Genomic DNA, 26,001 nt, shown 5'->3' on the forward strand with positions numbered 1-26,001 from the left:
AAACCCAGTCAGCTTCTTCCTAACTTCCTATCCAACCCCCAGTTTTACCAGAGTGTGAGGAGTGGCCTAATACATAGAACCCTTTGCTCCCCCTGGTGGCCAGAGTGTGAAGTGTAATGTGTGACTGTGATACCTGGTCAGGTGAACTCCTTTAGTGCAATCAGACGTAACATCACTCCCCTTAGTGGCAGAGCGACATTACTGCAACGACCAGGACTCTGGGGCGCTGCACTATCACACACGAGATACCTACTGGAAATACCGTGCCCATTAGAAAACGCTATCAGCAAATCCCACCACAGCTGTACCAAGAGGTAAAGAATATGTTGGGACAGATGTTGCAGAAAGGTATCATCAGAGAGAGTCATAGTCCATGGACTGCTCCGATAGTGCTGGTGTGGAAGAAGGACTGGACTCTGCGTTTTTGTGTTGATTATTGGAAGCTCAATGCTTGAGGAATCCTTGTCCACGCTAGGAAAAGCCACATTTTTTCTACATTGGACCTCGCCAGCGGCTATTGGCAAGTGCCGATGTTCAAACAGGATCAAGCAAAGACCGCTTTTATTCTACCCATGGGCCTGTTTGAATTCAACCGAATACCGTTCGGCTTTGCTAACGCTCCCGAAACTTTTCAACATCTCATGGACCGGTGTCTGGGTGACTTGAATTTTGAAACCACTCTTATCTATCTAGACGACATTATAGTCTACGCTGCTTCATTTGAGGAACATCTCCGACGACTGGAACAGGAGGTGAGTCGCCTTCCGAAGCACGAATTAAAGGTGAAACCTCAAAAATGTCATTTGTTCCGTACTCAGATTGAGTACTTGTTCCATGTTGTTTCTGCTGACGGGGTGAAACCATCCCGAGAAAAGATTGTGGTGATACAGGATTGGCCCACTCCAGAGATGATGAAAGATGTTCAAGCATTCCTGAGACTAACCGGGTATTACCGCTGCTTTGTGAAGAATTTTGTCCGCCAAGCAAGAACGCAGCTTTAGCTGCTTAAAGGAGTGCCCTCGGGCGCAAAGAACTGGAACATTCGCTGGAAGGAACACCAGGAGGATGCTTTTCAAGATTTGAAGAAGGCATTGACGGAAGTTCCTGTGTTGGCCTATGCGGACTTTTCTCAACGGTTTATTCTCCACACCGATGGAAGTTTGCATCGACTTGGAGCTGTGTTGTCATAGATACAGGATGGGAGAGAGAGTGTGATCGCATGCGCAAGTCAGTCCCTTCACGATTCCAAACATAATCTGGAAAATTACAGTTCCTTTAAGTTGGAGCTGTTGGCGTTGGTGTGGGCTATGACAGAGAGGTGCGCTGAATATTTGTCCAGTTCTGAAGTGCTGGTATGCACGAATAACAACCCATTGGCTCACCTGAAAAATGCGAGGTTTGGAGCTCTGGAACAATGATGGGTGGTCAGAACAGCAAAGTTTCAATACAAAATTGCTTACAAAAGAGGAGCAGAGAACACTCATGCGGATGCCCTATCTAGGGTGAAACATGCTAAATCTGAGCGAAATAGAGATGAAGAACTGGAAACTGAGGAGGTCCCCAGGTTCCTTGGCCTTGTCAGGATGGTGGTGGCATCACAGGACCAGGTACAAATCCTGACTCAGGTGGGCCTCTTGAGCTGATCCCGGGATGAGTGGGTTCATTTACAACAAGAAGATAGTGAACTTGCTCTACTTAGATGGTGTGTCATAGTTCCAGAAGCGTTGTTGTCTGAGATATCCACCGAAGCACATGAGAAAGGAGCATACTTTATTCAGGAGAAGACTTTTCAATGGTTACAATGGTTCACTTTTCATCTTTGGCTAAAAAGGGTGGTGGAAGAGACTTGTAGAGCATGTCGGACATGTGAATTGGCTAAACCGCTGGAGCAGAGAGCCCCCATACATTCTATTGTGACATCCGCCCCCCTGGAGCTGTTAATGATAGGCTATCTGACCATCGGGCCGGCCCACCAGGGATATGAACATTGTTTAATGATGGTGGATCACGTAACGAAATTTGCTGTTTTGACTCCAACCAGGGATCAAACTGTGGAGTCAGCTGCAAATGCAATCTGTAAAAATTTCATTCAACTTTACAGATGTCTGACATAGATCCATTCTGACCAGGACACCTGTTTTTTGGGTAAAGTGATGGAAGAATTACAAATTCTGCCCCACACTGTATCACCCTCAGGGAAATGGCGCCTGTGAGCGGTTCAATCGGATATTAATTCAAATGTTGAGAACCCTGGAAGAAGATCGGAAGGCCTGGTCGCCTGAGTATGTATCAGAGTTGGTGTGGATATACAATAATCCAGTGCACCGAACCACGGGTTATACCCCCTATTCTCTCCTATTCAATTGGGCTGGAAAGGGAATTACCGAGTTAGAATTGGATCCAGAAGAGGACTACCCATGGACGGGGTGTCCTCCTGGGTTCGAGAACATCGTCATCGCCTGCAGACTTTGCACCGGTTGATACAGACCAGGCTTCGGGAGTCAGAGCATGCTGAGAGGACTCCACCGAGGGCAGTAGATCTTCAGGTCGGAGACGGTGTCTTAGTGCAAGAAAGACGTCCTCGAGACAAGCTGGAAAATCAGTGGGAAAAGGACCTGTACTGAGTAAAGCGATGAGTCAGCTCCAAGGGGCCTGTGTACGAGATTCAGCCTGAAGGAGAACAGAGCTCTCCCACTTGGATAGTTCATCGGAACATGCTTCGGCCTTGCCTATCAAAAGAACCAGTACAAGCAGAAGAGACACCTGAGACTCCTGAGCCAGTTCCCCCCAATAGTAGAGGAAGAAGAGGATGAAGAGAGTGTGGAACCAAGACCTGGGGTCCACGAAGAATCTGATCCTGAGAATACAGATGCACCATTGCTCCCTTCTGTACAACCTGATTCTACCACTCAAGGGGTCTCCACTACTCCTTCTAATTTACGACGCTTTGAAGAAACAACAGCTGGATAACCCCCCTAATCGTTTCGATCAGGAGCATTTCATTTGGCAGCAAAATGTACTAAAGAGAGGAAGACGGCCATGTGTTTCACAAGAACCCCTTCCCTTGGAATGGAGAGCAAAAGGAGTGGGGGAATGTAGGAACATGGACCAGAATAGTTGCCTCTCTTGCATGTCCAGGCCAGAACTGTCTGGACTGTCATCATTGTTGCCGGGGGAAGCACTTTCTGACCAGAGTAGACTTTTGCACCTGACTGTTGGGGGTGGGTGTGATATAAAAAAAAAATAAGCTCGTGGGAACAGGGCTTTTGGCGGGTACCCAGCGTGTGCTACAGGAGAAGGTTGACTCCATCTCCGCTGACCGATGCCAACTGACAGGCCCGCATTGCAGCGTTCCATCCCCTGCGCATACAGACTGTGAATCTCCCGAGACCAACTCCCCGTTATTCTCTGACCCCTACAGCACTAACCGGTCTGTGCATCTGACATCTACTGACTCTCTTGGTAACGCTGATCTGGCATTGCACGCGGTTCGCAGCAGTGAGACTGCGGCCTCCACTCCAGGACTTTGTACATCCTTAGCCGTGCAGCAGACCTTTTCCCATTCAGCACCTCGTTCCAGGATCACAAGACCACGTGAAGGAAGACCAGGATACTTCGCTGCCGTACAGAGACAGTGCTTCCCTTTTCTCCAGGACTGGCTCAGAGACTTCTCGTGCCACCTACGTCACCATTGTGGGATTTTCCAGCCACCATCATCCAGGAACCAGAGACTGATAAGTTAACCCATTATTTGGCCCATTGTAGTTACTAGAGATGAGCGGTGTTCGAGTCGAACTGTTCGCCAATTGTAAATTCGAGCTGTTTTGGGCGGTGTTTGAGTTGTTCGTCAAACTCGAACAATCTGCTTAAAATTCGGCTGTTGGAGTTTCTGTTCGATAACTGTTCGTTCACCAAAAGCCTAACTTGATTTCCACATTAAAACTGTTTATCATTGTTAATAGACTGTTTCAGTGTATAGTGGGCTGGGGGGCGGGTGATAGATCTGTGCTGAAATAATGCCGATCTCCAATTTTTTTTTCTTTCCCGCATTTACAGTGGGGCGGTGCAGTCTCTCAGCCTATCAGCAGTGCACAAAGCAATGATGCACACAAGCAAGGGCATGTGTCATTGGCTGTGTATGTCACATGTCCTTGCCCTATAAGAACCAGCCATTTGCCCCGTCGTCACCATTTCCTCACTGCTGCAGCTTAGTGTTAGACAGCACCGCTGCTGCTGTGGGCACTATACAGTCAAAGAGTCTTTTTTTGCAAGCAAATTTTCTGAGAGATAGGTTTAGGGAGTCGGGACTAGTTGTAATATCAGCCCTTTTCAGGGTAGGTTACAGCAGTTCATAGCACTTTTTGCCAGGCAGGTCTGTGCCAGTGCTGTGCAAGTGTTTTTCATAGCATTTGGTGTAATCTAGCTCAGCCAATCCTTTTGGGCTAGTAGCATTGTCTGGTAGTCATCTGAGTAGCCCACCTGTAAAGCTAGCTACACCGCCTATGTATCTAAATTTTTACTGCATCTAACCCAGGAAATCGTTTTGGGCTTATTAGCAGTGTCTGCACGTCAGCGGAGTAGCCCGCCTGTGAAGCTAGCTACACCGCCTGTGTATCTAAATTTTTACTGCATCTAACCCAGTAAATCTTTTTGGGCTTAGTAGCAGTGTCTGCATGTCAGCGGAGTAGCCCGCCTGTGAAGCTAGCTACATCGCCTGTGTATCTAAGTACTAATTTTTAACTGCTTCTAGCCCACGCAATACTTTGGGCCTAGTAGCAATTTCTGCTACTCAGCAGAGTACCCCACCCATGAAGCAAGCTACTCCGCCTGTTATATCTAATTACTAATTTTTAACTGCATCTAGGCCAGGAAATCCTTTTGTACCTAATAGCATTTTGTGCTACTCAGCAGAGTACCCCACCCATGAAGCAAGCTACACCGCCTTTTTATCAAAGTACTAATTTTTAACAGCATCTAGCCCAGGAAATCCTTTTGGGCCTAGTAGCAATTTCTGCTACTCAGCAGAGTACCCCACCCATGAAGCAAGCTACACCACCTTCTTCCTTTCTCAATCTAACCCCTCGGCTCTGGGGTGTCTGCTCTCCCTCCAGCTCTCTCCTTCTCACAGGTGGACTACCGCGTGTATTCACACTGCGGCGAATCTTTTGGGCCCAGGCATAAGAAGTCGTTGAGGTAATGGATAATATGTGCCCCCTTAGAAATGTCCATGATGACCCATTTGAGGAAGCAACTAAACGCCTCAAATAGTGAGCAGGATATGGAGCACCCCATGGGCAAACAGCGATCTATTGAACAAACCTTATGTAAACAAACATCACAATAGTAAAGGATGTAACAATCTTGTGATGCTAAGGGACATAAAGTAGAAATGTCGCACATAACATGGGCAACAAAGGAAAAACAACGACAAAAAATTCCAATATAATCAATGATAATAAATTAATCATTTTATTAGGGTGACCAGGTACAGAGGAAAAGGGGAGAGGGAGAAGGAGAGAGGAAGATGTACCCTCTCACACATGTCAGAGTAAGACAACCAACAGAAACCAAATATATATCACAAAGGGCTATATAGGTATAGACTGTAGTAAGATAACCTTGCAGTTATTGCACATTTACCCCATATGGCCATAGGAAAAGAAAAATCGCGGCACCCTTCATATACTGAATAAAGCCATAGCCACAAGGGCTATTATAATTACCAGTGGGGCCGGAGGTATGACTGTGGGCGTCCATCCCGACACGCGTTTCGGCGGTGCAGCCTTTTTTTTTTTTTTTTTTTTTCTATGGCCATATGGGGTAAATGTGCAATAACTGCAAGGTTATCATACTACAGTCTATACCTATATAGCCCTTTGTGATATATATTTGGTTTCTGTGGGTTGTCTTACTCTGACATGTGTGAGAGGGTACATCTTCCTCTCTCCTTCTCCCTCTCCCCTTTTCCTCTGTACCTGGTCACCCTAATAAAATGATTAATTTATTATCATTGATTATATTGGAATTTTTTGTCGTTGTTTTTCCTTTGTTGCCCAAACAGCGATCTATGTAGTATGCTCCTTCACAGAAGCAGCCCAATGGGAGGACGCTATTTGGAGGCACAGGTAATAACCGTAACGCCCCCTCAATGTCTGTTTTGGCCATTAGGGTGCCCCTTCCCAACTTCTTGACCCGCCTGATTGCCTCGTCAAAGGAGGTACAGTACATAGTACTGTACTTGGTTCTGCATCGATGTTGTCGTTTACTGACCTGACCCTTGGATATGACAAACGGTGCATTAGTCTGAATGTATTGGGTTCCTTTTTTGGCACGACTCCCAATGGGGTACCACTACGTCTTCTAAGGAAAGTGTTCTGAATGGACCTGCTGCCATTCTACCTAAAGATATTTTTTTTTTTTTTTTTTTTGTCACGACATCTGGGTGTTGGTAGGGTGATTTTAGATTTTTACTCCAGCCTTTCTTGATTTTAGAAGGGTATGACATGCCTATATCTGTGTCTCCTCCTCATTTTACTCCTCCACCTCTTTTCTTTTCCCATGACTATATGTAGTTGTGACTTTTCCATGTGTTTGTTGTGTCTTCTGAGCAGTTTGTCAGCTTTTGGACACCTTGTCAGGTGTTTTCTATGTGTTTTCTATGTGTTTGTATGTGTTTGTGTTTGCCTGCCATTGGTTTCAATGGGGTTCGATGGTGTTCGTCGAACGTTCGACGAACATTCGTTGAACACGCCCCAATTCGACGAACCGAAACGAACTTGAACACTAGGGGGGTGGCTCAACACTAGTAGTTACTTTATTGCTGTGTACATATTGTGGGCCTGTGTATTTACACTCCCTTAGGCTACTTTCACACACAGCATATTTGCTGCGTATTTTTACGCGCGCGTATTTTGCTGCTGCTTTACCTGCGTTTTTTTACGCAGACAAAAAACGCAGCTGCTTTCACACACAGCGTTTTTTGCTGCGTTTTTTGCAGCTGCGTTTTTTTCAGCATTGTGTACTGAAAATAAAGTTTGTTTGAAAAAAAAAAAGGGAAAAAAAAAAGAGTCATTGAGGTCATTTCCTGTCTTTATGACTCAGAATACAATACACACTGGAGTTAACATCATGTCGATTCTGCCAGCTGCAATGGCCTTGAGCCAAAGACGCCTCAGCAAGCGGAACAGACATCAGCTGGGGTTTACTAACCCCACTGTCACTAACCCCAGGTTACTAGGGCAGGCGTCAGTCAGACGCCCCCCCTCGTAACCCTGTACGGTAAGGGTATGTTCACACGATCCTGATTTCAATCCTTTTTTTTCAGGACAAAAACCGCAGCTCTTGGCAGAAAACGCAGGTGCGTTTTTGGTGCGTTTTTGATGCGGTTTTTGATGCGGTTTTTAGTGCGGTTTTTTATGCAGTTTTCTCTGCAGATTGTCTGTGTTTGACACAAATAAAGCTTTAACTGCAGTGGGGGGAAAAAAAAAAGAAATGATGTCATTTCCTTGTCCAACCCTTTTCTTCTTCCATCCTCCATTTTGGGACTAAACACCAAAATGAGTGGACGTGTTTTGAATGACAGCGCTCCGCAGAGTGCTGAGCGTAGGCCAGATCACAGCCCGCGGATCCAGCTCTATCCAGCTATTTAAGTCTACGTTCACATTTGCGGTCTGCGCCGCAGCGTCGGGCGCCGCATGCGTCATGCGCCCCTATATTTAACATGGGGGCGCATGGACATGCGTCGCACTTGCGTTTTGCGCCGCATGCGTCACTGCAGCGCACGCATCCGGCCGCAGAGGACGCAGCAAGTTGCATTTTTGCTGCGTCCAAAATCAATCAAAAAAAGGACGCATGCGGCGCACAACGCAAATGTGAACATAGCCTAAGTGCCACGTATTTAAGTGCCACGTATTTAAGTGCCACGTATTTAAGTGCCACGTATCACGTATTTCAGTGCCACGTATTTCAGTGCCACATATTTCAGTGCCACGTATTTCAGTGCCACGTATTTCAGTGCCACGTATTTCAGTGCCACGTGCCACGTATTTCAGTGCCACGTGCCACGTATTTAAGTGCCACGTGCCACGTATTTAAGTGCCACGTATCACGTATTTCAGTGCCACGTGCCACATATTTCAGTGCCACGTGCCATGTATCAAAGTGCCACGTGCCACATATTTCAGTGCCACGTGCCACGTATCAAAGTGCCACGTGCCACATATTTCAGTGCCACGTGCCACGTATTTAAGTGACACGTGCCACGTATCAAAGTGCCACGTGCCACATATTTCAGTGCCACGTATTTAAGTGACACGTGCCACGTATCAAAGTGCCACGTATCACGTATTTCAGTGCCACGTATTTAAGTGACACGTATCACGTATAAGTGCCACGTGTCACGTATTTAATTGCCACATATTTAAGTGCCACGTATCAAGATTTTCCATGGAGAACAGACACATCCAGAGATATGTCTGCTCTCCACGGCTGCAGCAACACACTGACAGGAGCCATAGTTCCTGTCGGTGTGTCACTGCGCATGCGCGAGCGAGTTTACCGGCGGTCATTGACCCCGGCACTCTCGCTTAACGGCAGTGCTGCGTGGGAAAGTTCAACGCAGCTGTACTGCTGTTAACCGAGACGCCGGAGCCATTGAACTCCGGAACAGTACGCGATACACTGCTAGGAGCTTCGCTCCTGGCAGTGTATCGCCGGAGAGCAGGGGATCGGCGTGGGACACTCGTTTTATGGATTCTGCGGACAGGGAGTATGAATTTGGTTTATTATTTTTGGATTTTTTCCTGGAGGATCGAGGGCTTCGCCTACCAGTGTGCTGTTGGTGAGTATATACTCTGTGTTATGTGTTGTATGTACTGTGTGTCATGTATGTGTATTGTGTGTAGGTGTTTTGTGTAACTTTACAATTGTGCTAAGTCGCCGGACACAGGGACAACTCTCCCATCCTAATACCGGATGGGAGTAGTAGTCCCATACGGCGACTTAGCACAATGGTGGCACTAGCGTCGCATGGGGACACACACACACGCACGCACGCACGCACGCACACACACACACACACACACACACACACACACAAGGACTCCATGCTGCTTCACTGGGGGGCGGGGGCTTCCCTCTTCCTGTCCGACGTCACGTCCAGTCCTGGGTGTCAACCCCTCCGTACAAAGACGCCGACACCCAGGACAAAGGCGCTGTGTGTGGAAGGTAATATGGGGCCCTAGGGGGATACGCAGACACGCCGCTGCGTAAAGAATTGACATGTCAATTCTTTTTACGCCGGCGTGTTTGCAGACAAAAGCGCCGCTTTTTTTGCGGTGTGTCTGAACGGCAAAGTGAATTTCTCATTCACTTTGCCGGCAGACGAAAATGACATTGCGCATTTTTGAAAAGCGCCCGCAAAATAGCGCTCAAAAATGCGCTATGTCTGAAAGTAGCCTTATTCCCTGCGTGGAGTATTTACTGTTGAGATAACTATATATATAAAACTTGTTAACTCTTGGGGTACCGTCACACTAAGCGACGCTGCAGCGATAGCGACAGCAATGCCGATCGCTGCAGCGTCGCTGTGTGGTCGCTGGAGAGCTGTCACACAGACCGCTCTCCAGCGACCAGCGATGCCGAGGTCCCCGGGTAACCAGGGTAAACATCGGGTTGCTAAGCGCAGGGCCGCGCTTAGTAACCCGATGTTTACCCTGGTTACCAGCGTAAAAGTTAAAAAAACAAACAGTACATGCTCACCTGCGCGTCCCCCAGCCTCTGCATCCTGACGCTGACTGAGCTCCGGCCCTAACAGCAGAGCGGTGACGTCACCGCTGTTGCTTTCACTTTCAGTTTAGGGCCGGCGCTTTAGTGTCAGGAAGCAGAGGCTGGGGGACGCGCAGGTGAGCATGTACTGTTTGTTTTTTTAACTTTTACGCTGGTAACCAGGGTAAACATCGGGTTACTAAGCGCGGCCCTGCGCTTAGTAACCCGATGTTTACCCTGGTTACCAGTGTAAAATATCGCTGGTATCGTCGCTTTTGCTGTCAAACACGGCGATACACGGCGACCTAGCGACCAAATAATGTGCAGACCTTCTAGCAGCGACCAGCAATTTCACAGCGGGATCCAGATCGCTGCTGCGTGTCAAATACAGCGATATCGCCATCCAGGTCGCTGCAACGTCACGGATTGCTGGCGATATCGCCTAGTGTGACGGTACCTTTGCACTGCATCCTGCCTTCCTGCTAGTACCTTAAGGTACCGTCACACTAGGCGATATCGCCAGCAATCCGTGACGTTGCAGCGACCTGGATGGCGATATCGCTGTATTTGACACGCAGCAGCGATCTGGATCCCGCTGTGAAATTGCTGGTCGCTGCTAGAAGGTCTGCACATTATTTGGTCGCTAGGTCGCCGTGTATCGCCGTGTTTGACAGCAAAAGCGACGATACCAGCGATATTTTACACTGGTAACCAGGGTAAACATCGGGTTACTAAGCGCAGGGCCGCGCTTAGTAACCCGATGTTTACCCTGGTTACCAGCGTAAAAGTTAAAAAAACAAACAGTACATACTCACCTGCGCGTCCCCCAGCCTCTGCTTCCTGACACTAAAGCGCCGGCCCTAAACTGAAAGTGAAAGCAACAGCGGTGACGTCACCGCTGTGCTGTTAGGGCCGGAGCTCAGTCAGCGTCAGGATGCAGAGGCTGGGGGACGCGCAGGTGAGCATGTACTGTTTGTTTTTTTAACTTTTACGCTGGTAACCAGGGTAAACATCGGGTTACTAAGCGCGGCCCTGCGCTTAGCAACCCGATGTTTACCCTGGTTACCCGGGGACCTCGGCATCGCTGGTCGCTGGAGAGCGGTCTGTGTGACAGCTCTCCAGCGACCACACAGCGACGCTGCAGCGATCGGCATTGCTGTCGCTATCGCTGCAGCGTCGCTTAATGTGACGGTACCCTTACACAGAGATGGTTAGAGCTGTTCTTCTAATATTTAGAAATAAGTCTAGAGATAGGCAAATCTGAAATCTTTCTTATTTGTCCATTTACAAACTCAATAATTTTGTACCCTTAGATCTGTATTTCCCCACAATGGAGGATAAATAGTATTTTGCACTGACCTAATTAGTTAAAATATGGCTTTATTGGGAAATTAATTGGAAAATTCACTGGTGGCTGAAAATGCGGACATAAGTAAGTATTAAATGTATTTATCTCTAGCAATATACATTAAGAAGAGAAGTAATCACTCTACAAACAATCAAATTTTTTTTGGATCTTCCCTTTCCCTTGTGCCAGCTTTTTCATGCTTTTAGTATATGTTAAATAATGGCCCCTATATAACCCCCATGCGGCATTCTGTGCCATGATTCTGTAAGCTCTCATCTGTTCTTCACTACCTCTTATATGCTGATCTATGAAATCCTTACTTACAGCACTAAATGCATCATTTTAACCTTGTAATTCTCCGATGACCTGACTTCTCAGCTGGATACGCTGATTCTACTTCTCGAAAAGAGTTAAACCTCCTGAAATCTAAAACAATGACTGTATTTTCTGGGAGTGGAGTAGTTAACTTGACTCCTTCTGTGGAAGATTACAATCTCCCTCACAACACTAGTGGGGGGAGGGGAGCCTGCTTGCTGAATTATTCATAAGATGCTTGAATTTTGCATTTAAATCTCGTATCCTCTTGATCTCAATACTATATATGCAAATCCTCTCCACAAATCTGATTCACTATATTACAGTGTAAAAAAGGAAAGGAACATTGAGCCCAATACTGGAGTGTGGATGGTATTCTGGCATATCTGCAAATTTTGGTTAACCATGTCAATCCAACACTAAACCCATTCTAGTATGCTTTCCCTAAAATATTGGATCCTTCCTACGAATACATATGTCAAATGTAAGTAAACATTCGATTGTGAGCTGATTGGAACCCTATATCCAGACCAGAGTCGTAGCTATAGTGGGTGCAGAGGGAGTATATGATTTGGATTTTGGTATCTGAGGGGGCCCAAAACACCATAAAAAATGGTATTATAATTTGGGAGACTCAGCTCAAGAAGCTTTAGGTTACGATCTTAATACATTAATTAGAAGAGGAGAAACTGATTCAGTGCAATTAAAATTCAGGTTGAATTTTTAGGAATTCTGTGAACACTGCAAATTTGAACAATCTGCATTAATTGCAGAAAATTGCATAAGCCAGAGAAGGATCCCATGACCTTGAGTACATCATGCTGGGCTTCTTTATACAGTCTTGCAGCTATATCATTACATGATTTAGCACAGCCAATCAGGGGGGATTATCATAATCTGTATTAAAGCAGATGCATGTAAAGTAGCAGCCATTTTGTGGTGAATCTGCATAGTGAGAGCAGTCACAACATACAATTTAGCCATGGATATAGTAAAAGAAAGCCATAAAAACCTGGACAAACTGTACAGATAGTTTATGTGAAGCAGAGCAGTAAAGAATATTAGTATGAGAGGAAGCAGGCTGTGACTTAGCACCAGCAATGATTCATTTATAGTGATGAGTGAGTATACTCGTTGCTCGGCTTTTCCAGAGCACGTTCGGGAGATCTTCGAGTATTTGTGACTGTTCAGAGATTTAGTTTTACTTGCCGCAGCTGCATAATTTACAGCTTCTAGCCAGCTTGAGTACATGTGGGGGTTGCCTGGTTGCTAGGGAATCCTCACATGTATTCAGCCTGTCTAGCAGCCATAAATCATGCAGCTGAGTCAACAAAAACTAAATCTCAGAACACTAACAAATACTCGGAGACCACCCGAGCGTGCACGGGAAAACTCGAGCAGCGAGTATACTCGCTCATCACTATTCATTTACCCAATTTTTTCCCATATTGGTTGACATTACTAAGACAGTGTTTGTGTTAAGAGCATGAATTGGATTTGGAGAGAGGTTAGATACAATCCTAGGATATTTCATACAATTATTTTCAGGGCAACTTCTGTCTTTTAAAATTGAGGTGAATCAGTTCTCCACTAATCACATTTTTTGAGAACATTTGGCGAAGCTGGTGAATTTGAATTTCAAAAGATGTACTTATCTCTAACAATGATGCACATTACTTTTGAATTGTACAAATGTTTTAAAAGTGTTCTCCGCTGTGTAAAATTCATGCTTGATAGTATTATCCCATGAAAATACTTGAATCACAAAGTGACCTCTCATCAACTAGCTGTAACATGAGTGGAAAAAGTGTTCAATTTCACAGCTGCACCACTGCAGGGGAGATTTTATATTACACAGTGTCTATTCAGATCAATGGATTGTTTATATAGATGAAAAAAGGGGGAAAGATTCCAGCACAACCATCCAGGCATAAAATGGATTCTTTATTGAAACACGTGGTTAAGGTACGAGGCCTCGCCTTTTAATGTTTTAACCACGTTTCAATAAAGAATCCATTTTATCCCTGGATGGATTTCGTCTACTTTCCCATGATCACCAGTGGAAATGGCACCCTCAGGAGGAACTCCGGGCTAATTTCCAGCTACACATTCTCAGCATGGTAAGCTCCCAGCATCTCACCAGATTGTTTACAGTGGGTACGGAAAGTATTCATACCCCTTTACATTTTTCACTCTTTGTTTCATTGCAGCCATTTGATAAATTCAAAAAAGTTCATTTTTTTCTCTTTAATGTACACTCTGCACCCTGTCTTGACTGAAAAAAACAGAAATGTAGAAAATTTTGCATATTTATTAAAAAAGAAAAACTGAAATATCACATGGTCTTAAGTATTCAGACCCTTTGCTCAGACACTCATATTTAAGTCACATGCTGTCCATTTCCTTGTGATCCTCCTTGAGATAGTTCTACTCCTTCTTTGCAGTTGTGTTTAATTAAACTGATAGGACTTGATTTGAAAAGGCACACACCTGTTTATGTAAGACCTCACAGCTCACAGTGCATGTCAGACCAAATGAGAATCATGAGGTCAAAGGAACTGGCCAAGAAACTCAGAGACAGAACTGTGGCAAGGTACAGATCTGGCCAAGGTTACAACAGAATTTCTGCAGCACTCAAGGTTCCTAAGAGCAAAATAGTCTCCATAATCCTTAAATGGAAGAAGTTAGAGACCACCAGAAGTGTTCATAGACCTGGCAAGCCAGCCAAACTAAGCAATCATGGGAGAAGACCCTTGGTGAGAGAGGTAAAGAAGAACCCCAAGATCACTGTGGCTCAGCTCCAGAGATGCAGTAGAGAGATGGGAGAAAGTTCCATAAAGTCAACTATCACTGCAGCCCATCACCAGTCGGGCCTTTATGGCAGAGTGGCCTGATGGAAGCCTCTCCTCAGTGCAAGACATATGAAAGCCCGCATAGATTGCTAAAAAACACATGAAGGACTCCCAGACTATGAGAAATAAGATACTCTTGTCTGATGAGTCGAATATAGACTTTTTTGGTGATAATTCTAAGCGGTATGTGAGGAGAAAACCAGGCACTGCTTATCACCTGCCCAATACAATCCCAACAGTGAAACATGGTGGTGGCAGCATCATGCTATGGGGGTGTTTTTCAGCTGCTGGGACAGGATGATTAGTTGCCATTGAAGGAAACATGAATGCGACCAAGTACAGTGATATCCTGGTTGAAAACCTCTTACAGAGTGCTCTGGACCTCAGGTTCACCTTCTAACAAGACAATGATCCTAAGCACACAGCTAAAATAACAAAGGAGTGACTTCAGAACAACTCTGTGACCATTCTTGACTGGCCCAGTCAGAGCCCTGACCTAAACCCAATTGAGTATCTCTGGAAAGACCTGAAAATGTCTGTCCACCAACGTTCACCATCCAACCTGACTGAATTGGCGAGGATCTGCAAGGAAAAATGGCAGAGGATCCCCAAATACAGGTGTGAAAAACTTGTTGCATCATTCTCAAGAAAACTTATGGCTGTACTAGCTCAAAAGGGTGTTTCTACTCAATACTGAACAAAGAGTCTGAATACTTATGACTATATGATATGTCAGTTTTTTATTTTTTAATACATTTGCAAAAATTTCTACATTTCTTTTTTTTCAGTCAAGATGGGGTGCAGAGTGTACATTATTGATAAAAAAAATGCATTTTTTTATATTTACCAAATGGCTACAATGAAACAAAGAGTGAACAATTTAAACATTGTATGTATTTTATACATATCACATTGAGGACTAAATCAAACTTTAATCTGGTTCAGGAGTATTCAGAGGCATTTGAAGCCTTCCAAAATAACGTTATACGAGATATTCGCAAAATTTCTGATAAGAGGTGCTCCAAATTTAAGAACAATTTGACATATGAAGAACAGAAAGCTATCAAACAAATTCAAGCCAATAAAGCTATAACAATTAGACCAGCTGATAAAGGGGGAGGTATAGTCATCCTCAACTCTGAAGACTATACAAAGGAGTGCTTACGTCTATTGGGAGATCAACACACCTATAGTCTCCTAACGAAAGACCCATCTGAGGCATTTATTCAAGAAATGAAGGATCTGATCAAGAGAGGGTTTGACCAAGGAATTATTACTAAACGAGAGTTTGATTTTATTAACATAAACCATCCTAAAACAGCATACTTTTATTACCTCCCTAAAATTCACAAAAATCTGGCCAATCCCCCTGGAAGACCTATTATATCTGGCGTGGGCTGTCTAACAGCTAATATGTCGAAATATGTAGATTGTCATCTACAAAAATTGGTCCCTGAACTTCCTTCACATCTAAAAGACAGTACACACATCCTTAGAATTCTGGAAGAAGTTGAATGGAAGCAACATTACATTATGGGTACATTGGACATTACTTCATTGTATACTGTTATACAGCACGAAAAAGGATGTGAAGCGACAGAATTCTTTTTGGAAAAACAAGGAATACTTCCAAAAAGTCAAATTTCTTTTATTTTAGACTGCATGCGTTTTATATTGACCCACAATTATTTTAAATACGGAGCGCACTACTACTCCCAGCAATGGGGTACTGCTATGGGTACCAGGTTCGCACCAAGTTATGCCAATCTCTATGTTGGCAAATGGGAGCATGAGGCCATCTATGGTGGCGCCCCCTGGGGTGCGAACCTGGTACTCTGGCATAGATTTATTGATGATATTGTTTCTATTTGGTCTGGTGGTCCCGACTCTTTGTCAGATTTTATTAGTAATTTAAATAAAAATTCATATTTTTTAAAATTCACGGAAACCACCAGTACCGTATCTATCAATTTTTTGGACCTGAATATTTTTATTGACGAGGGCAGAATTCAGACCAGAACATTTCACAAACCCACGGACGGGAACAACTATATTGCTCTAAATAGTTGCCATCTTCCCAACTGGTTACTCAACGTCCCCAAAAGCCAGTTGATTCGGGCACATAGAAATTGTTCCCGAGTACAGGATTTTACCCGGGAAGCAGAAATCCTTACAAACAAATTTGTCCGGAAAGGCTACTCATATAGTTCCCTGTCTTTGGCTAAGAATCAAGTTGAAGAGCTACCTAGATCATGTCTCCTCCAAACCAAAGAAAAAACTAATAAACAGTTACCATTGGAAACAGTCCCTATCATCACCAGATATAACGCCAACACCTACCTTTTTAGAAAGATAGTGAATAGACACTCGAATATTTTGAGAGAAGATAAAGTCATTGGCGAAAAACTCCCCGAACGTCCACTATTTATCTATAAAAAGGCCCGTAATTTGGGGAATAAAATAGCCCCCACAGTGCCACGTCCCTTTCTTTCTTCAATGAAACACTCGTTCTGGCAGAAACATCCAGGCTTCTATCCCTACTTAAAATGCAAACCATGCAAATTATTAAAAACCAAAAAACAACTTTCACTTTTAAAGGGGACAATTGAATGGAAAATTGAGGACTTTATATCTTGTGACACTAAAGGGGTTATCTATTCAATTAAATGCCCCTGTGACAAAATATATATTGGAAGAACGAAGCGGGCCCTTCAAACTAGGACCAATGAACACATCAGGAACATCAATAAAAAATTTGAAGGTCACCCACTTTCGAAGCATTTCCTGATCCACCATGAGGGGTTAATTCGTGGCACTACCATTACTGGCCTTAAAGTGGTACAGAAATGTTGGAGGGGAGGTGACTTCATCCAACAGATGTCTAGGGAGGAAACCAAAATGATCTTTGAACTTGACACTTTAATCCCTAGAGGTCTGAATAGTGAAATTGAATTATTTGCCTTCAATGCTTAAATATGGTCATGTGACCGCTGCGGGCTATATAGATACACTCTTCCTAGTAAGGACCATCCCTGATGAAGGAGCATGTCTGTCTCCGAAACGCGTAGGATTTGGTCCATTACGCTTTCCCTAGCCTGTCACGTGAGCATTCACATGACCGTGACGTCACGTAAGGTCCTGCAACCAGCAGAGTACCTAGCGGCTTAGTCCAGCAGCGCGGACACATTTCATAGAGGAAGCGAGCACAGGATTCTCTGCCGCCGGCCGGGGCAGTGCCTGCAGCCCGCACCCCTGAAGGCAACACGCGATTTCTACCTGACTTCATCCCTCCTTGGCAATACAAGTAGATCCAGCAACGGAAGAGTGCACCCTATACGGCAGCTCCACCAGGTACACTGTACATCGGCAGCCCCACGGGGTACATTTTATCTACATAGGCTTTTTATAATATATCTCTAACGGCGGTTGCAATATCTCCAGTTTTTCAGTCTTCTGCTCACCATCAGTTACTGCACTACCTGGCTAGGATGTAACGGCAACACCCATTTGTCATTTTAATTTTTATTATTTTATTTCTTATTTTCACCTCTTCTTGAATGTTTTTAGTCCTCATAAGGGGGTTAATATTTAGTCTCCAGCGCAGATAATTTTTCCTTTTTTAAACCACATTTAGTGATATTGTTGCAGACGGGTGGTGCTGTACCATTATCTGCTACAGGATTCAAAGTGGTTGAAGCGCTACTAGCACTTTTTACAATTTAAAGGGGTCTGAATACTTTCCATACCCACTGTATAAATGTAGGACAGGACACATCCTCCAGAGCACAGATAGTGTAACTGCTGTCCACTCTGGCCAAAAGATGGAGATCCTGAACAGAAGACCCCCTAGCTTATAAATAAATAGTCTCTAAGGCAGTGGTCTAACAGTTATCTACTAAGACCCCCTTCACACATCCTGATATTTCCGCTACTGGAAAAAACAGTACCGGTGCTATCCGTATCTGTGTGTTCATGTGTAACAACCGTGTGGCATCCGTGTGCCATCCGTTTGCTATCTTTGTGCACAATCACTGTGACACGTACCAGCATCTGGAAAAAGCAGTACTGTTAACGTTGTTCCCAGGTGCCTGGTGCTGAATCCAACTCTCATCATTGTTTCCTGGCAACCATGTGATCAGCGTGACCGGGCAACTTTGATAAGAGTTGGAGTCAGCACCCGCTGTCTGTGTATAGTGAGCCTAAATAAATAAATATGATAAAATAAAAAAACAATGTTGGGTCCCCATTAATTTTACTAACCAGCTAAGGGAAAGCAGACAGCTGGGGTTGGTGTTATTATTATGGGAAAGGACCAATAGCCATAAAGCCTTTAAATAACAGTTCACAGCTGTTTGTTTAGTATTTAATGGTTATTAAAATGGGGGACCCCAAAAAATGACATGGGGTCCCTCCCCTTGTTAATAACCAGTAAAGGCTAAGCAAAGAGCTGTGAGCTGTTAATAATAGGCTGGAAATCTTTATGGTTATTGGCTTCTTCCCACAATAATAAAACCAGTCTCCAGCTGTCTGCTTACTCTCAGCTGGTTAGTCTGAGGTGCTGACTCCAATGCTCATCCAATACTACAAAGCTAGTCACGAATATGATGTTATTGAGTGTTAATTTTAAAGTTAGTATGAACATGATTGGTCTATTTTTTCAAATATTCAGCAAATGATAAATGTTCTTATTCGTCTTCTCCTCCAGAATCTGTCCTTCTCTCACCTTTGAAACTGCTAAGACTCTTACTCTCGCTCTTATTCATTCTCGTCTGGACTACTGCAACTCTCTTCTGATCGGTCTCCCTCTTACCAAACTTTCTTCTCTCCAATCCATCTTGAATGCGGCAGCCAGGGTCATATTTCTGTCTAACCGCTTCACCGATGCCTCCATCTTGTGCCAGTCATTACACTGGCTACCCATTCGCTACAGGGTCCAGTATAAACTCATCTCTCTCACCCACAAAGCCCTCCACAGTTCAGCACCGCCTTATATCTCCTCTCTCATTTCTGTCTATCGCCCTACACGTGCCCTCCGTTCTACAAACGACCTAAGGCTAACATCCCCCGTAATCTGAACCTCGCACCTCCGTCTCCAAGACTGCTCTCATGCTGTGCCAGCTCTCTGGAGTGCACTTCCCCAGACGATCAGACTGATACCTAGCCCCGACCTATTCAAGCGCGCTCTAAAAACCCATCTCTTCAAACAAGCCTACCACATCAACTACTCAGTAAACTAACTTTGCCCTGTTCCCTCCTTCCAAATATCACTCTGAATCTGCACCCTACTATTTATCTGTCTCCACACCCTCCATGCACACGATAACTGCACTTGATACTTGACTATTGCACTTAAACACACGGGCTGATGACCAAATCATGCAGCTTTGTATGAAAATCCCTATGTATATTGCCAGACCTGAAATAACAAGCACTTTTCACCTATTGTGTCCCCCCCCATTTCCTTGTAGATTGTAAGCTCGCGAGCAGGGACCTCACTCCTAATGTCACTGTTTAAATTGTCTTAACTTGTATTGAATTTGTCTGTATATGTCCCCGCTTAATTGTAAAGTGCTGCGGAATATGTTGGCGCTATATAAATAAAGATTATTATTATTATTATCCTCTATTTATACATTATTGACCATCAAATGTCAAATGCAAATTAGCATAAAAAAAAGTCTCAAGGATAAGAATCAGATATAACACATGGCTGACATTACCCTATAAACACACCTGGCACCATACTGTAAACACATAAAATTGCCAGATTGCCTGCTCCCTCTTGCTAAAGTGCTTCAGTTTCTGCCATACACCCCACATTCCAATCAGTTTCCTTCAGAACCAATTCAATTTACTAAAATTCATTTTGCTGTCAAATTATGAAAAGCCAGATGTTACTCTGTCTAATGGAAATGTAGAAGATAGTTAAGATATCACATATAGCGTTTACACACATCACATAAAATATAGGTTTTTCTACAGTGATTTATGATTATTGTTGTGGACAATCTGGGCATGGTTGTATCCAGGTTTCGGGAAGAAAAATGTAAAAATAAGAAAAAAATAATGTCACATTTTGCGTTTGAGTGAATGTCTTAAGTTGCTAAATTGACATGCATTTTTCGATCCACAATTACACCACCGACCAGACCAGCCCATAGCTGTTGTGTCCCATACTGTAGCTCAACTCATGTCATGACAGTAGAATCCTGAAGACGAAAGTAGGACTATAGCATGGGCAAGGTAGCCATCTCAGAGGATTGTTCTCGTAGCATGTAAACTTCCATAGATACAGCTGGGCTCCTGCTGTGGTGTGTATGGGTTTTGACTGGGCACTATAGAGCACTGTTATGTAGACATACAGTACTGTATTGCAGTATTTGGTGGACAATGCAAGTAAAAATATTTGACATTCTATGGTGATATTATTTGGGCAATATTATTTTTCCCCCTGCTAAAGAACAGGGAGGCAGTGACTAGGAGGATCCGGTATGATAGGGATTTGCATAGAAGATGGGTAGGAGGGTTTACAACTCTGCTGTTAAATTAGAGAACGGGAGGCGTTAAATTCGAGAGTAAGGTGAGGACAAGAATCATGGGAACTGTAGATTTTAGCACAAGATCAGACCTTCAGAGAAGGTACTCCATGATGAAGCAGGACAAAACTGTCAATAACTCATTGGAAAAGACACTGGAGGAGTCGCCCATGCTAATCAGTGGAGGTCTTATCTAAAGGCCACACAATGCAGGGGCTACAGTGATTTGCTCTGATTGCATAATAAGGGACACAGTGCCTACGTATAGGACAGTAAAGTGGCATTTACATGAATGGGACAACACCTTTATTTGAGAGTTTATCACAAGAGAGGGTAATGATTAATGATCCCATGTGGCCAGAATTCAGCACATCATTTTAAGATGTTATTTCAGTATAATGCATGACAGCGAATCATAGCATGGAGCAGTAGAAATGGAAGCAAGCTACAGCTCCAGAAATAGGGTTAATTTTAAATAAGAAAAAATATAGTGCTCCAGCAGGGAACTGAGAAGGTTTCAGCAAGCAGAACATGCATTAGTGTGCAGCAGAAAAAAGACTGTATGTGTGTACTGTGTGTGTGCCAGTGTGCGGTGTTATCCTACACAGTGTGTGGCTGCACCGGGTTGTGCAGTGTGTAATTATAGAGCAGTACGTACCATCACAATCCTGCTCATTATACAGTGCAAGATGCCCAATGGTGAATCATATCATTTACTTTTGAGCAGTTCATGTTCTACATTTACTATGGTACCTCAAATAAATCAGCTAACCTGTTTTCATTCTAAATCTTAGCAGCTCAAGATTTTAGTAGTTTCATTAACGGGGATTTCAGGTAAATGGACTTCAAATAAATCTATTGCTCCTTTTTGAACCCCTTAATGGCAAGGTCCGAAAGGGCCAAAGATGACCAAGATATTTTTTTTCCCTTTTGCCTGTCTGCTTTTCAACAGCCATAACGTTTTTACTAAGTCATTGACATGGCAGCACAAGACTTTGTTTAATGTGGGACAAATTGTGTTATTTTTTTGTACTGTTTTGGGGTATATATCAATATAAACTATTTTTCTTGTTTAGGCTTTTTTGTTGGTTATTTATTTTAACTGTTTCCACCAACTAACCTGTTGAAATACATGTGTTTTTTTTATTTGATTATTTATTTTTGGGCAATTGAACCTTTTTTTAAACTTTTTGCAGATGTTTTTCATATACAGTTAGGTCCATATATATTTGGACAGAGACAACATTTTTCTCATTTTGGTTATAGACATTACCACAATTTAATTTTAAACAAAACAATTCAGATGCAGTTGAAGTTCAGACTTTTAGCTTTCATTTGAGGGTATCCATATTAAAATTGGATGAAGAGTTTAGGAGTTTCAGCTCCTTAACCTGTGCCACCCTGTTTTTTAAAGGGACCAAAAGTAATTGGACAATTGACTCCAAGGCTATTTCATGGACAGGTGTGGGCAATCCCTTCATTATGTCATTCTCAACTAAGCAGATAAAAGGCCTGGAGTTGATTTGAGGTGTGGTGCTTGCATTTGGAAGGTTTTCCTATGAAGTAAACATGCGGTCAAAAGTGCTCTCCATGAAGGTGAAACAAGCCATTCTTAAGCTGTGAAAACAGAGAAAAAACCCATCCGAGAAATTGCTACAATATTAGGAGTGGCAAAATGTACAGTTTGGTACATCCTGAGAAGGAAAGAAAGCACTGGTGATCTCATCAATGCAAAAAGACCTGGGCGCCCACGGAAGACAACAGTGGTGGGTGATCGCAGAATAATCTCCATGGTGAAGAGAAACCCCTTCACAACAGCCAACCAAGTGACCAACACTCTCCCGGAGGTCGGCGTATCAATATCCAAATCTATCATAAAGAGAAGACTGCATGAAAGTAAATACAGAGGGTTCACTGCACGGTGCAAGCCACTCATAAGTGTCAAGAATAAAAAGGCTAGACTGGACTTTGCTAAAAAACATCTAAAAAAGCCAGCACAGTTCAGGAAGAACATTCTTTGGACAGATGAAACCAAGATCAACCTCTACCAGAATGATGGAAAGAGAAAAGTATGGCGAAGGCTTGGTACAGCTCATGATCCAAAGCATACCACATCATCTGTAAAACACGGCGGAGGCAGTGTCATGGCTTGGGCATGCATGGCTGCCAGTGGCACTGGGTCACTAGTGTTCATTGATGATGTGACACAGGGCAGAAGCAGCCAAATGAATTCTGAGGTATTCAGAGCCATACTGTGTGCTCAGATCCAGCCAAATGCAGCCAAACTGATTGGTCGTCGTTTCATACTACAGATGGACAATGACTAGTGTTGAGCATTCCGATGCTGCAAGTATCGGGTATCGGCCGATACTTGCTGTATCGGAATTCCGATACCGGGATTCCGATACTCTTGTGGTATCGGGTATCGGGTATCGCAACAACATTAATGTTAAAATGTGTAAAAGAGAGAATTAAAATAAAAAATATCGCTATACTCACCTCTCCGACGCAGCCGGGACTTCAGCGAGGGAACCGGCAGCGTTGTTTGTTTAAAATTCGCGCTATTACTTGGTTACGTGAATTCCCGGCTTGTGATTGGTCAGGTCGGCCACGTTGCCGGGACGCGGACCAATCACAGCAAGCCGTGACGAAATTACGTCACGGCTTGCTGTGATTGGTCCGCGTCCCGGCAATATGGCCGCCCTGACCAATCACAAGCCGTGACGTCACGGGAGGCTGGACACGCGCCCATTTTAAAATGAGCGCGTCCAGCCTCCCGGCTTGTGATTGGTTGACCGCGGCGCAACCAATCACAAGCCGTGACGTCACGGGAGGCTGGACACGCGCCCATTTTAAAATGAGCGCGTCCAGCCTCCCGGCTTGTGATTGGTTGACCGCGGCGCAACCAATCACAAGCCGTGACGTCACGGGAGGCTGGACACGCGCCCATTTTAAAATGAGCGCGTGTCCAGCCTCCCGTGACGTCACGGCTTGTGATTGGTCAGGGCGGCCATATTGCCGGGACGCGGACCAATCACAGCAAGCCGTGATGTAATTTCGTCACGGCTTGCTGTGATTGGTCCGCGTCCCGGCAACATGGCCGACCTGACCAATCACAAGCCGGGAATTCACGTAACCAAGTAATAGCGCGAATTTTAAACAAACAACGCTGCCGGTTCCCTCGCTGAAGTCCCGGCTGCGTCGGAGAGGTGAGTATAGAGATATTTTTTATTTTAATTCTTTCTTTTACACATTTATATGGTTCCCAGGGCCTGAAGGAGAGTTTCCTCTCCTTCAGACCCTGGGAACCATCAGGAATACCGTCCGATACATGAGTCCCATTGACTTGTATTGGTATCGGGTATCGGTATCGGATTGGATCCGATATTTTGCCGGTATCGGCCGATACTTTCCGATACCGATACTTTCAAGTATCGGACGGTATCGCTCAACACTAACAATGACCCAAAACATAAAGCCAAAGCAACCCAGGAGTCTATTAAAGCAAAGAAGTGGAATATTCTTGAATGGCCAAGTCAGTCACCTGATCTCAACCCAATTGAGCATGCATTTCACTTGTTAAAGACTAAACTTCAGACAGAAGGCCCACAAACAAACAGCAACTGAAAACCACCGCAGTGAAGGCCTGGCAGAGCATCAAAAAGGAGGAAACACGGCGTCTGGTGATGTCCATGAGTTCAAGACTTCAGGCAGTCATTGCCAACAAAGGGTTTTCAACCAAGTACTAGAAATGAACATTTTATTTAAAATTATTGAATCTGTCCAATTACTTTTGGTCCCTTTAAAAACAGGGTGGCACATGTTAAGGAGCTGAAACTCCTAAACCCTTCATCCAATTTTAATGTGGATACCCTGAAAGCTGAAAGTTTGAACTTCAACTGCATCTGAATTGTTTTGTTTAAAATTCATTGTGGTAATGTCTATAACCAAAATAAGAAAAATGTTGTCTCTGTCCAAATATATAAATACCTAACTGTATAATATATATATGTATATATATATATATATATTTCTTTGTGTATATATGTATATATGTGTGTGTGTATATATATATATATATATATATATATATATATATATACCGTATTTTCCGGCGTATAAGACGACTTTTTAACCCCCGAAAATCTTCTTAAAAGTCGGGGGTCGTCTTATACGCCGGGAATCGTCTTGTACGCCGGTGTATATGGTGGGTGGGGAGGGGGAGTGATCCTGATGACGAGGGGGCGTCTCACAGGAAAGTGAGTAATCCCCATTACCTTATCCTAGCGGTGCAGCGTGGGGGTGTCAGTGCTGGGAGCGGCTGTGTTCTGGTGCGGCGGCTCCTCTTCTGTGTGGGGCCTCTGTGCTGTGGGGTGGCGGCGGCAGCGGCGTATCTTTATCCAGTTGGGGCTCCTCCGGCATCTCCTTAGCCCTGGAGGCCCCGCCGCAACTCCATCGGTGCAATGTGGTGGCCTCCGGGAAAATGGCCGCTGCTCAGATTCAGATCTCGTGTCCCGAGATTTCGGGACGAGATCTGAATCTGAGCAGCGGCCATTTTCCCGGAGGCCACCGCATCGCACCTATTGAGCTGCCTCCGGGAAAATGGCCGCTGCATTGCACCGATGGAGTTGCGGCGGTGCCTCCAGGGCTAAGGAGATGCCGGAGGAGCCCCAACTGGATAAAGATATGCCGCCGCCACCGCCACCCCACAGCACAGAGGCCCCACACAGAAGAGGAGCTGCCGCACCAGAGCACAGCAGCCGCCGCACCAGAGCACAGCAGCCGCCGCCGCCACTCCCAGCACTGAGACCCCCACGCTGCACCGCTACGATAAGGTAATGGGGGATACTCACTTTCCTGTGAGACGCCCCCTCGTCATCAGGATCACTCCCTCCCCCCCCCAAAAGGCACATATTCACCGGCCCTATAAGACGACATAGGGTGTATAAGAAGACCCCCGACTTTTAAGAAGATTTTATATTTTAACTGGTAAAGTTGGGGGGTCGTCTTATACGCCCAGTCGTCTTATACGCCGGAAAATACGGTATATATATATATAAATTGGCTCACTCATCTGCTCAAAAAAGTAGTCACTGGAACACTTTCTGTTTAAGTTTTCAACAGGTTTATTAAAGAACATGCTGCATAAACCAGTGCAAAATTAGGTAAACAAACATGGCCCTTC

Source organism: Ranitomeya variabilis, chromosome 4 (assembly GCF_051348905.1).
Source record: "Ranitomeya variabilis isolate aRanVar5 chromosome 4, aRanVar5.hap1, whole genome shotgun sequence".
Classification (NCBI taxonomy): domain Eukaryota; kingdom Metazoa; phylum Chordata; class Amphibia; order Anura; family Dendrobatidae; genus Ranitomeya; species Ranitomeya variabilis.